The sequence below is a fragment of the Opisthorchis viverrini genome, assembly GCF_000715545.1.
Source record: "Opisthorchis viverrini unplaced genomic scaffold opera_v5_26, whole genome shotgun sequence".
In the NCBI taxonomy this organism is placed as follows: Eukaryota; Metazoa; Platyhelminthes; class Trematoda; order Opisthorchiida; family Opisthorchiidae; genus Opisthorchis; species Opisthorchis viverrini.
The window spans coordinates 344,409-356,501 of record NW_008751683.1 but is presented as its reverse complement, the minus strand read 5'-3'; the positions used below and the strand labels follow the sequence as shown (position 1 = coordinate 356,501).

The following is a 12,093-nucleotide window of genomic DNA, read 5'->3' as shown; positions in this document are numbered from 1 at the left end:
GGCTACCCGGTCGGCACCACGAGGAGGTCTTGGTGTACCCGGATAACAACTAGGTACCTGCTCGGACGCTTCACTCGCGGTGTGTTTCATCACTTCTTGATGAACGGCTTGATCCTTAAGAGGTACAGTAAATCTGATAAAGTTGGATTGATAGCAAAGAACCAGAAAAAAAGTACACTTCTAATGAATCGTCTTGTACGCCTGTACAAGGCACAAGAAGCTCGCTGCGCTCCTGGAAAATTCCGAAGTACGTTCTCTGGAACCCTACACAACGGCACATGTTTGGCTGACACGTGGTTGTAAAACAGAAGGAGGACTGTTCAACGAAGATAATGTGAATGTGGATTGCGCACGTGATTGCCAGTCTTTTGATGTGTGTGCTTGTGATGCCAAAGGCAGACTTTGGTCGGTCGCTTGTATGTGTCCAACCCAGACAGGCAACTACAGTAGGCAGATGGGAACAAAAAAATGCACTTTGAGGTGAAAACGAATTCAAAAAGCCAGTAGACCCGTTTGAGCTTGAAATCGAACCACTCAAAGCTGAATGAGCATACGGCTGGGTAAGCAAAACAGTCGACAGGTGGGATAATGTGCAGGGTGAGAAATAGGAGTGGATTTTTCAAGAGACAGAAAATAAGGTTGGTCCAAAACTAGGTACTTTTGTCACCCCCATGTGTCAGGTCACTGAGCTATTGGTCAGCTGTAGAATATTGTTCTCCGCTTCAGTGAAAACGGATGCACTGCACACGCGAGTGCCCAACAATGCAGAAGCATAGATACTGATGTTTAATGAAAACAGGCAAAGGCTGCTGAGTGGGTCTTAAAGCAGTGAAGGCGTATGCAGTGCCAGGAGGTTTTGCAGTGTTCAATTTTCGGTTTGCTCCATTGCTCAAGGAGTCCAAACGTTTTCTGGCAAACAAATTTGCTTAGGACTGCAACACTGCATTTTTTATTTAATTTTTGAAGAATCAAATACTCCTCGAAGTCTGAGAGGCCACAACAATCGTGGTTCGCTACCTCGGACCGGAAGGTCATGCTTGAGAGTGTTGATGGAATTGGACGGGAAGTTGACCTGGGTCACTTTGCGCCCGAAATGAACCTATTTAGTCTTGCCCTGGAAGTAAGGACAGAACCACGCACGTGACATTGACTTGAGTTTCAAATGAATTATAGATGATCGGGGTGGAAGACGCGCATCCAAACATCGGGTTGAGGTCCCTTTCAGCTCTAAATGTAAAGTGGATTTGTCTCATCGCTGCTCATCCGATGTCGGATGTGTCCATCAACTTTAGGAAGTCAGGGCTTCGGCGGGTGTTTTGACAGCACACTGCCGTTTATCGAGAAGAAATTAAAAACACTATTTTTTTCTACCAAGCTTACGTACGTTTCGGTGTTTTGTTAGGAAGTATGGCTGATTGAGATTCTTACATTAGGCCGAACTGGTAAGCTCCAAGAAGGGGTCATCCAGAAGAGTAGAACACCTAACCTGCAGCTGTACAGTTCTTGATTTCAGCGCAGGTCAACTTGACTTGCAGGAAGAAGTCGCCAAATCCTTTCACAAAACCGATAACCAGTAAGCAGATGAGGGGGAGGAATGGTTTCACAAGATGAATGAAACTGCCATCTGAGAAGTCACCGCTCCAGCAGTCCGTCAACGTGATCACGTGATTTAGATTCCGTAATCGAAGGATGAGTGCTGCTGTGTCCTGTCTAAGTGCGAATGAACCACACTATTGATCAAATGAATGATCGTCCCCGAAGTTTTTGGTTTTTAACTACTAACCGGTAGGTCACGGGTTCGAAGCTATCCATCGGCGCAATGCCGATAACTTCAAATAAGGATGGAACTGCTGTACAGTCCTTCTCGGCTCTTCGGCAGAGAACGGTTTTGCTCGTTGGCGAAACCCTAATTATTGGTACGACGAGAAAATATTAACAAAAACCAAAATGTTTTGAATATGCATACACCTAAAACTACATGTGGATCATCCAACACCAGTTGGTCATTAGATGACAAGTGGCGTCAGCTAAACTCTACAACTAAGGTCTCAAATTAGATATCCCGCAAAAGAGCAGAAATATGCATTTTGTAGAAGAGGGAAATCGTTGACAGGGTTCAATACACAGCAAAGGTCGTACGGAAATCCCCCAAAGACTTGCGTGACTTAGCTGGGAGAATGAAGCAGTAACCACGCTGCAAAAGAGGTAGAACATCTGAAAAGAACATTTCAGTCTTTCTCAAAGGACGCAGTGAGGGGGAATGATTTGGAGGGGGTCTTTATTTGTACAAAGTTATTCTTTGATTCGCTTTTTTCCTCCGAGACTTACACACAATTAGTGCACAGGTGACGATAGCCATAATACAAATCAGAAGGGGAATGTGCACTAATAAAAGCTTTTAGTATTTCTGCGACACGTATAAAAATAAATACAATGTGAAATGGGAGCAAGTCAAAAAGGGAACTTATCGGATGCGAGAGTCCCTTGGTGGAAGTCCGGACGGCGGGAACTTTCACGGCCCTGTTTTATACCCCCTGTTCTGTGGACGTAGAAGTATGACACCTTTTATCCATTACAGCATCTTACTAAGGTTAGGCTAGAACACTATCACATAACATTGAGTCGTTTCACTAATGGTCCCTTGTTTATCTCTAAACCAAGAGTTTGCATATAGTGACCTTTCATCAGTGTGCAAATAAGTGCGTTGTGTAGTGCCCTGTCAACAGATGATTCGAAGACGAGCCACTTTTTGTCCGTGCAAAGTTGTGGGAACTAGACGCAGTTTGTTCGTCACGTGATCTAATCTGCAGCGACTATTCATGCATGCTGTTGAAACACACGAACTTTTTTGTGACTCAATACCTACTTTTAAGGATGAAACAAGTGAAACAAGTTGGGGAATGTAAAAGGGGTTTCATTCTCTTACACAGAATGATTATGGCAAATTTTGCGCACAAACTCTGCAAGTGGGCAGGCTTTAATGCGTTGGCCAACATCAGATACGATAAGACTGAGTTTCAACGATGCTCGACTTGAAAAATCAGTTAAAATGTTTGGGGATTACAGCTAATGGAGACAGTAAGATGGTTAATCGGTAATCATGGTCGGTCGTTGAGTGCGTCTGGTGAAAACAGGTGTGGTTCACAACCACCCGTGAGGGGTACGAACGTGACACTTACAGCTTACTGGTCGAAGAGATTTCAGGCCCTTATCTGTTTAACCGTAACACTAAAAACCATCAGTTTTATACCTTATAGGTGGATAGGTAACGGCAAAATTTTTTAACAGCGATACAAGTGAATTTTCGATGCGTGTCGCGCATCACATCCGATCTCTCTGTCTCACGTGCTATGTTACAATCCACATGCTGTTGATCATGAAACATACACTCGCAAAAAGTTTGAGACTTGTGAAAACGTTTCTCAAAACATCTGTCTAGTTATTTGAGACAGGCGACAAATAGATCGACGGATGCCCTGAAAGCTGAGACCCAAAAATCTGCCTTATCGATCGCCAGATACATGCTATCCACTAGACACAGAGTTGACCCCAATACAACATTCAGAATTGCACCGTGTCAACTCAANCAATCATGAAACACTCGCAAAAAGATTGAGACTTGTGAAAACGTTTCTCAAAACATCTGTCTAGTTATTTGAGACAGGCGACAAATAGATCGACGGATGCCCTGAAAGCTGAGACCCAAAAATCTGCCTTATCGATCGCCAGATACATACTATCCACTAGACACAGAGTTGACCCCAATACAACATTCAGAATTGCACCGTGTCAACTCAAAACTGCTAGCTTTCATTGAAGTCATGTTACTCAATCAGTGCCTACGCAAGTTTAAAATGTTTCACATCAGTATTTTTGGCGAAAACATGAAGAAATGCAGTTAAGCGGATTTGTCAACGCGACACACTGCAATTTAGTGTAAAAACCGGCATTTCGGCGTGGCACATGAAGTATACAGGGATTTGGGACGGCTTTTAAAGGCCCAATCTCGCGAGAACGTGCCACAAAAATGTTGAAAGCGGGTAACCAAAATTTCAAAAAGTCGCATGAGCTATAACATGAATGCGAAAATATGGGTACAGTTGTCAACGGAGGTCTCCGCAGCCGGACACGGGATCCACGTACTTTGCATTCGATCTGTGTTTGAAGAACTAAGTGGCATCCTTCAAATCTACCTATTTCAAGACAAGAAGATGCAACATTTAGACGCCTCCTACGGGATGATCAGTTCGAAGTTGCGCAATTTATCCAAAGAAAGTTGATCACAAGCATTTGTCTTACTTGTCAGCCTTCCTGTCACCTTCCTGCTTCGTCAGTAGTGGAATCAGCTAGCCTTTTGCCTCTAACTGTAGAGTGGAGTGTGTTAAATTACGACATAGAATTCATCCCTCACGATCACCGACAGCTCAATATCAGGGTTCGTCCTTGGGGCTTCACTCTACTTGAAAGCCTTATATAGAAGAAGAGAATAAAATTGAATGAGGACTTGACTGCTGGCTTATCACAACCAATCCGAGGTACCTACACTTCCAGACACTCGTTCAGAAACTGTGGATAGAAACTGACAATAAGAAAGCCGTCGTATCCTGCAGCACCTTCAATGTCGCACAGAAGCTATCACCTGGACTGCATCCTGGAAGACGAGTCTCAATGGCAGTGCCCAGAGTTTTCGTAATCCCTATTTTATCCATATGCCTGGTCAAATGTTGACCATCTTTTTGCTTGTGCCATGCACAATACACCTTACTGATTATCATTACCCGAAATGGCCAAAAAAGATGTAATATTCTTGTTATACCGGCATTCATTTAGTTCACACTGGTTTGAACGTGACTATATTATCAGCAGCCAGCTACGATTAGCATAAACCGTGAATCGTGAGCTTATCACACTGTCTCATGCTTCATACGCTTAGCTAGTTTCAGCGGTTTGACAGCAATTTCAGAAAGCTCCCATTTGTGCGGTAGTAAAGCGAAAAAAGGTAACCCACATTTGAGTTTTTTGCATACATGGATGTACAGGATGACCAAAGATATCGATGAACTGAACTTTTGGGGATAAATGAGACCTGAATCTCTGCCATCCGTATGTTCTCACCATACAAGACAAAGGTGTTGCTGCTTAACCAATAACCTTGTCTATCATATGATTGAAAAATTGGACCAGCTAGATTAACAAAGTCTACTCATTTCACTTTGATTCGTGCCATTTTGTGTTTATCAGTTACACGTCACAGGTTAGTAGTGAATGACTTAATAACTATACTACGTCCCCTGGTTACCAGCCTATTCGTTTTCTGAGAGTCTGACCCACATATTCCCAAAGTTCATTGTTTAAACCATCGTTTTATGCTACAAATGAGGTCAACTTATCTCGAAATGTCGATAAGAGTTATAGAGTCGTCCCAACGGTGTTGTGAATAATCAACAGTTAGCATCTCACGATTGGGAGATCCGAACGCGCAACCTCACGCCTAACTGCATTCAGACAGTTTTGGGAAGGTTACTCCCAAGAAGAGCTATGCACCGTTGAAGAATTTAATTGGCCATCATATTTGCTGCACGCCGATTGGTTGATAATTACGCTTTAAATAGGTTGGTTCAGGAGTCCCAACCATAACGTCCAGACATATAACTAGGTTTCTAAACAGCAAAGAGAACAGTACGGGAATAGTTCGTCGAAATTCTGCAAAGCTGTTTGGAAAACAAAACAGTGATTGATGGTGAGTATCAGCCGTTTTATCCATTCTTATGATTGCGCATGCATGGAAACCGCGAATATCTGCAACAGGGAAAAAGTGGTTTTTTGATTCGATAATTCAAGCAAGTGAAATTATACGGAAACAACGCGACGATCCTTACAATGAAGTTAGGCGTGGGTAGAGCCTATTTCTCACTAATTTATACAATCATTTGTTCTTTGATTTACTGGAAAGTTGGTCTACGGCTACCTTGAACTCGTAGGTTGGAAGCGGCCACTTCAGATGAATGATCCCAACGTTATTAGCAATTCTCAGTTGCCCTCCTTTGAAGTAAAACAGAAAAGAGTCAGTCACACCAATCACATCGCCCAAGCGTGAATACGTTCGTCTGTTCAGACGTGAAAATTCAGATGCATCCTAAGTGCTTTGATGCAGTAGTGGTGACACTCGCCTCGCACGTCAGATGTCCGGGGTTCAAATCCTGGCACGGTCATTGGATATGCAGTACTGATGAGCTCTAATAAGAGAAAAACTCGAGTCCAGTGCTTCATCCTTTGGTGTGAACTCACCGGAATAATTACGCCAAAACAGGAGGGCGATCGCTCAAATGAGAGCGGTGTGAATATGAATGCAGCAGAACACATGGCTCGTTGGTCATCGAGCAAGTGGAGGTAGGGAATAACTTCTTGCCGTCGGATGGATGACAACACTTCACAAGGAACCAAAACGAACCATCATGGAAAGGGTCGACTGGAATAGTTTATCCCCAGAGGTAGTTCTTGAGCTAATTACTTAGTAGCGGAATTAACTTAGGTTAAACCTGGTCGGTCAGGTAGAATGATGACTGATAATCAGCAGTACGTACGAATGCTATAGTTTCACAATTGGAACCCAAGTTGACCTTTCAAGCAGAGCAGACTGATGGATCAATACACTGGCCACCGGTCTACAAGCTTATCTCGATGCTGTCGCAATTGATCTGGAGCATTTTGAAAGTTTGACGAGATGCCGCAGAAAAATGGAATCCTGTTTTTTTCATCTATTTATATAACATCCGATGTGTCCGTAGCTAGGGTGTTCGACGGTTCTGGTTCTCTCGCGTGGTTTGTGTCCACGACAGCTTTTACAAAGTACTACTCAAACGGTGAAAACAGGCAGGATCTGTTCTCACTCAAAGAGAAAATAAACGAAACCGGGAATTTTTTGCGGCATTTATTACACTAAAAATAGCCAGGCAACATTTAGAGTATTGTTGCCTAGCACCTACGATATCAATGTCCGGTTTCTCACGCCAGCGGAGACACACGCACCAAATATCATACATGTCCTTCATGAGACAAAACTTGTCTATCCAAACTGTTTTTAATCTGCAATTTAATTTGGTGAGGATTACTGACGGTTACAGAAGACATGTGCTAATTGCTTCGTTTGCAAAGACAATTGAATAAATACCCAGTTAGTCGCAACGTGTTTCTAAGAGAAAAACTTGCATGGAATCGAAAATTTCACTTTTATCACGCTTTTCAATGGCAAAAATTTCAAACACACAGTTCCAATTAATCAGTGAGGGCTAACATACCTGTCGGATAGTCGGATAACTAAGTGAAACCATCCTGAATTCGAATTATGCTTCTTTGATTTACTGGGTTTATTTTTGGACTGCAAAAATATGTAAACAAACTTAATTTATGCGAAACTCGAGGAGCAATTTGATTTTTCCTGAAGAAACAATTCAAAGCCTTTTTAGCCAGGGCCTTGTTGCATGTTTCCTGCACTGAGGTAACAAACGTTACTTGTTCTGGATCCGTTTGGGATGGAATTTTTAAATTTTGTTTGAACTAACAGTTCCAAGTATTAGTAGTATGGTGAACCTGTACTATGTTCGTCGATTCTGGTCGTCGATGCCCCTGCGAATCAGTGTATTCCAATCAAAAAAAATTGAAACACTTACCTTCATGTTACAGCAAGAACAATGCAAACCGTTGGAAACCTGATAATAATTATGCTTTAGCTGAGTCAATTCAGGTGAATTCAGGAAATGCGCGCATATTTGTCACACATTGGTGTTTGTGGCCCATTTTCCAAAGGAAAATATTCCACCAACAACTAGCGAATGAAAAAATCCGTATTCTACAAATGACCCGCTCCGTGGAGGAAGGTTTCCTCAAGTGATTGTTTTGTACTGTTGGTCTTTTGACTGGTTCATTCACATTCTGTCACAAAAGTCTTGTGATAATTCGTAGATTGTTTCGATCTCCGTGCTGCACAATCGTGGTCACATATGTGGATTTCACGTCTACTTGTGATATTGGCGGTTTGCTCGTTTGACCTTCAAGTGGTACTGTCATGATTCACGCTAGATGGTGTTTGAATAATGGTCAATTATCGATTTTTTAGGATGTCCGTCCACTAGTCTTGACAGTTGCTCAGAATGTTGGCGTTGTTTGATCTGGTAAGATTGCATGCCTAACAGCTCTAATTCTAAATAAAATAGCAAAATCTTCGATTGGCACACGAATAACAGCATAGAATGTTCGCGAGCAAATCGTTCCACATCTGACTGGTTTGACCGTACATTGAGATGATGGTGACAGGAGGATCACGTGCCAAGCACAAACGACCGACTGAAGGTTCTTACGAGAGAAAAAGGGAATCACTGAGCTTCGTAACTGCATTCATTGTTAATCTAAGTTTAAAAACGTTTCTTATTTACATGCGCCTCCCTAGAGTCACAGGCTCATTGGCTAGTCACTGAAAGCAGAGATACTTTGGGCAAGTGGAACAGTGTAAGGTTTACAAAACGTAATCTGATTGTTAGGTCATATGTCTTCTGAATTCTTTGAATGACGTGAGGAGCAGTTCCCTCATAACCACGCACTACCTTGTGTTAAACATTCAGCGTAATACTGAAATGTACCGATTTGATCATGGCCAATCGAATTCCTTTAGGAAAGCATGTCGAGATGAGCAGATTGAAAAAATGTGCGCTACTGAAGAAGTGTAGAGTTGAATTTCACATGCACATATGAGTGCTCCAAGAAATCCGGCGACCCAGCAAAGTGGTTCGTTCTTCTTGAGCATGGGAGGGTAGATATCAAAAATTACAATGGAAACCTGAATTATATTGCGACAGTATGTATAATGAGGCTAAGACCACCTGGCTCAAATTTAAAGCGCTTTCAAAGTTTCCCCTCTGAATTAACACGATCGTTTTCCGAAACAGCACTTTTCCGTCCCGAAAGCGGTGATTTCTTCCATGGCGATCGTTTCCTTGTTTTGCTAACATGCGTTCAAACGTGAGATTTTTAGGCAAGCCAGACCAATAGTTTACCTGTTAGTGCGATTCTATTACTCAAATTATTCATGGCTACCGATCCTCGCGGAGGTTATGAGCGCTTAAGAATGGAGGGAGTCATCATAATGTAATGTTTTATTCGGTCCCTAAACACTCAGACGCACGAGTCCTTTTGTCCTCAATGAGGCTTATCAGACTGATCCAGGACACGTCACGTGACATCATTGCTAGAGTTTTCGGGTTATCAACCAGAGAAATGCGCAACCATCTAACGATTTGCGCAGCCAGGTAACATGAATAAGGTGTGACCTGGAGGTCTACCACCTTTTGACTAGAATTTGCTGATTTATCCGACCAAAACGATAGATTCCATACACATTTTGAATAATTTCACAGAACTCGAGTGAAAATTCCTGACTTTCCGTCACACATAAGCTTCGAAACAATGAGACATGAATTTTCATGTGGTTTGCTTAACATAGTTAAGTCACTTCTGTTGATTCGTTCAGACACTGACTACTGATAACTAATCAGACTGGATAGTCAGTTGAATGAACACTAAATATCAGTTCTCTGATTAAACGTTCGTTTAGTTACTTCAAGCAGTTTTACGGCTGTGGAGTAATTTCCACTTGATTTATTGCTCACCGAGTGAAATAAACTGTTATCCGAACGCTTCACAATTGTTCCCGTGTTATTTCAGTAGAGGACTCATTTTTTCCTGCTCAGATTTTTCGAAAATTTAGACCGTTCGTGGTGGTGGCAAGGAAACCTGTGCCGGGATCCTTTATGTCACTTGATAAGTAACTCAGTTTTTTTTGTGACTACTAATCTCACAGATAGATCTCAAAATTTTAAGTCATCTTATAACAATAGGACTTGCAGTACGTTGACGATTTTATAATAAATTTCGGCATCGTTGACCAAACCACTCACGCTCACACCACTTTCGTTTAAATAGTTGTCTTCCTGATCTGGTGCACTATTTCTGGCGGGTCGACACCAAACGGGGGGGGGTGAGTTTTGCTCATCAGCAGTGCAAATCATTGGTCGTGTCGGAATTTGAACTTCGGCCCCATTTAATTGAAAAATATTCGGCGTTTATAGGGTGTGTGGTGTGCTACCTGCCTGGGACTTTTTGACAGACGGGTCAGTCGATCAACAAAACCAAGAAAATTACTGGCTTCGGGCAACCCAGTCGCATTGCTCAATAAGAAAACTACTGGAGTGTCATTCCAGGCTTCGGGCAACCCAGTCGCATTGCTCAAGCGTGATCACGTATTACCCTCGCTTCGCATGTGAGACGTCTTTGGCCCAGAAATAGCCAAGGATATCTGTTTCTGATGAGTCCTAGCGGGGGGCACAACTCGAGTCTATTTTTTCCCGGTTTGGTACCAACTCATCAGAATAATTATGTCAGGACTGGAGGACAACTATTCCAACGAGAGTGATGTGAGCGAGAACTATACATACCCCGCGGTCATGCATAAAAAATCCAAAGCAGTATGAGGTTTTTGTGATCAGCTTAGTAGTAGGTTCATCATACTACCGAAGAAATCACGTTACATGTGCTCTATGCCAATCAAAAATTGTGCGTATGCAAAGCCCTAAAGATAAACATTCCTGGAAGGACTAAGGGAGTTTTCTATATGTGTCAGGATTACTATAGTTTACTGTGGTCGTCAAAGGATACTCTTACACACAGAGGGCTCGATCAGAACTATGCGGTACACGTAAAATCATCCTCGTTGGGACTAATCTCCAGAATCTCCAGGAGAATTTAAACACGCGAATCTTTACTTAGCAGCTGTAGACCACGTCAGGACTGACTGACCATCAATACGACCCACTAGTATCTGAATGATGCATGGCATCAATAATTATTCCGGCACGTAGTTTTCAACATGTGTGTACCGTTTCATGAATGACAGCTAGCCTTACTAGAGGGACTTGTTCTATTCAAATCGGATTGCCTACAAACTGCTGATTAAGACCCATTCAAGTGATACTCCAGGAATGAATTCTATTCCTCCAGTAAAACAAAGGCTCAACAATTAGTTTATTCGTATGAGAAGATGGAACATTGTGATCTGCCCAAGTAGTATAGTAGCTTACATTTCTTAGGTGAAGTTGAAAATTTCGATAAATCTCCTGAACAAACAAATTTGTTTAGATGTACACGTTTTTTTTGGTTCCTCAGTCCACCCATCTTAGATAGCTCCATGCCTATAACATTGGGGAGTTTACACTCTTCAAATAGGAAATAAGGTACCTCAAGCAATTCGGAAATTGAATGATGTTTATCTTTGGCATGCATCAATGTTCCTTTAAAGCGTTGGGCGATAAAAACTACTTGAAGGCCAAACAAGCAAGTTTTGGCGCACTAACGCTTGTTCCCAGAGCACAAACAAAGTATAGGGAAAACGAAATTGCGTAGAAGTGTATATATTCCACCTAAACTACTTCCCCGTAAGTTAATTGATTCCAAAAAGGCACAGTGTGAGAAAGGCATTTGCATTGGGTCGTCAAAAGCCTGAACATTTCAGATCCGGATTTTTCATGACAGTCTACCATCAACTTCATTCCAGATATCAATTTGCCCGCTAATTCTTTACGACGGTTGATCCATCAAGCACCTGAGTGGTCTATGTCCACCTAATGTTATTGTGTGACTGGATGTCAACCATTTTAGAGTGTGTAACAAAAACATCAGTCTGCATGCAATTTCCAGCTCACGGCTTCCCTTAGCTGGACGAGAGTTGCTTCCGGCCGTGTCCGTTTCTCATACTGAACTTATCGGGACAACATGCAATCGATTTTTACAAAAGTGTCTCAATTCGACTAAGGTTATGGTTAACGGAATCGACTGACTTTGAATAAATCATTTAATTATTATTATGGTGACAGCTAGAAAGTCATTAGTATTGGCTCTAAAACCCACACATTCTAGAGGTTTCCACGGAACTAGTTCACACTAAGCATATAAAAAGTACCGGTTTTTAAAGAAAATAACGCATTAGCAACAACAGTATTGATGAACTTGCGTTAAATCACTAGAAATTTATTCACTACTTTACAG

The 12,093-nt window shown here is 42.1% G+C and overlaps 1 protein-coding gene across 1 annotated transcript in view; it reads left to right on the top strand.

Moving 5' to 3' along the window:
• Positions 1 to 5,662: 5,662 nt before the first annotated feature.
• The window catches only part of T265_02251 (hypothetical protein), a gene marked incomplete at both ends in the record, with an annotated part of 85,334 nt that continues 78,903 nt past the window's right edge, over positions 5,663 to 12,093 (top strand). Inside the window, one exon of the mRNA XM_009166455.1 lies at positions 5,663 to 5,740. The remainder of the gene's footprint in view (positions 5,741 to 12,093) is intronic.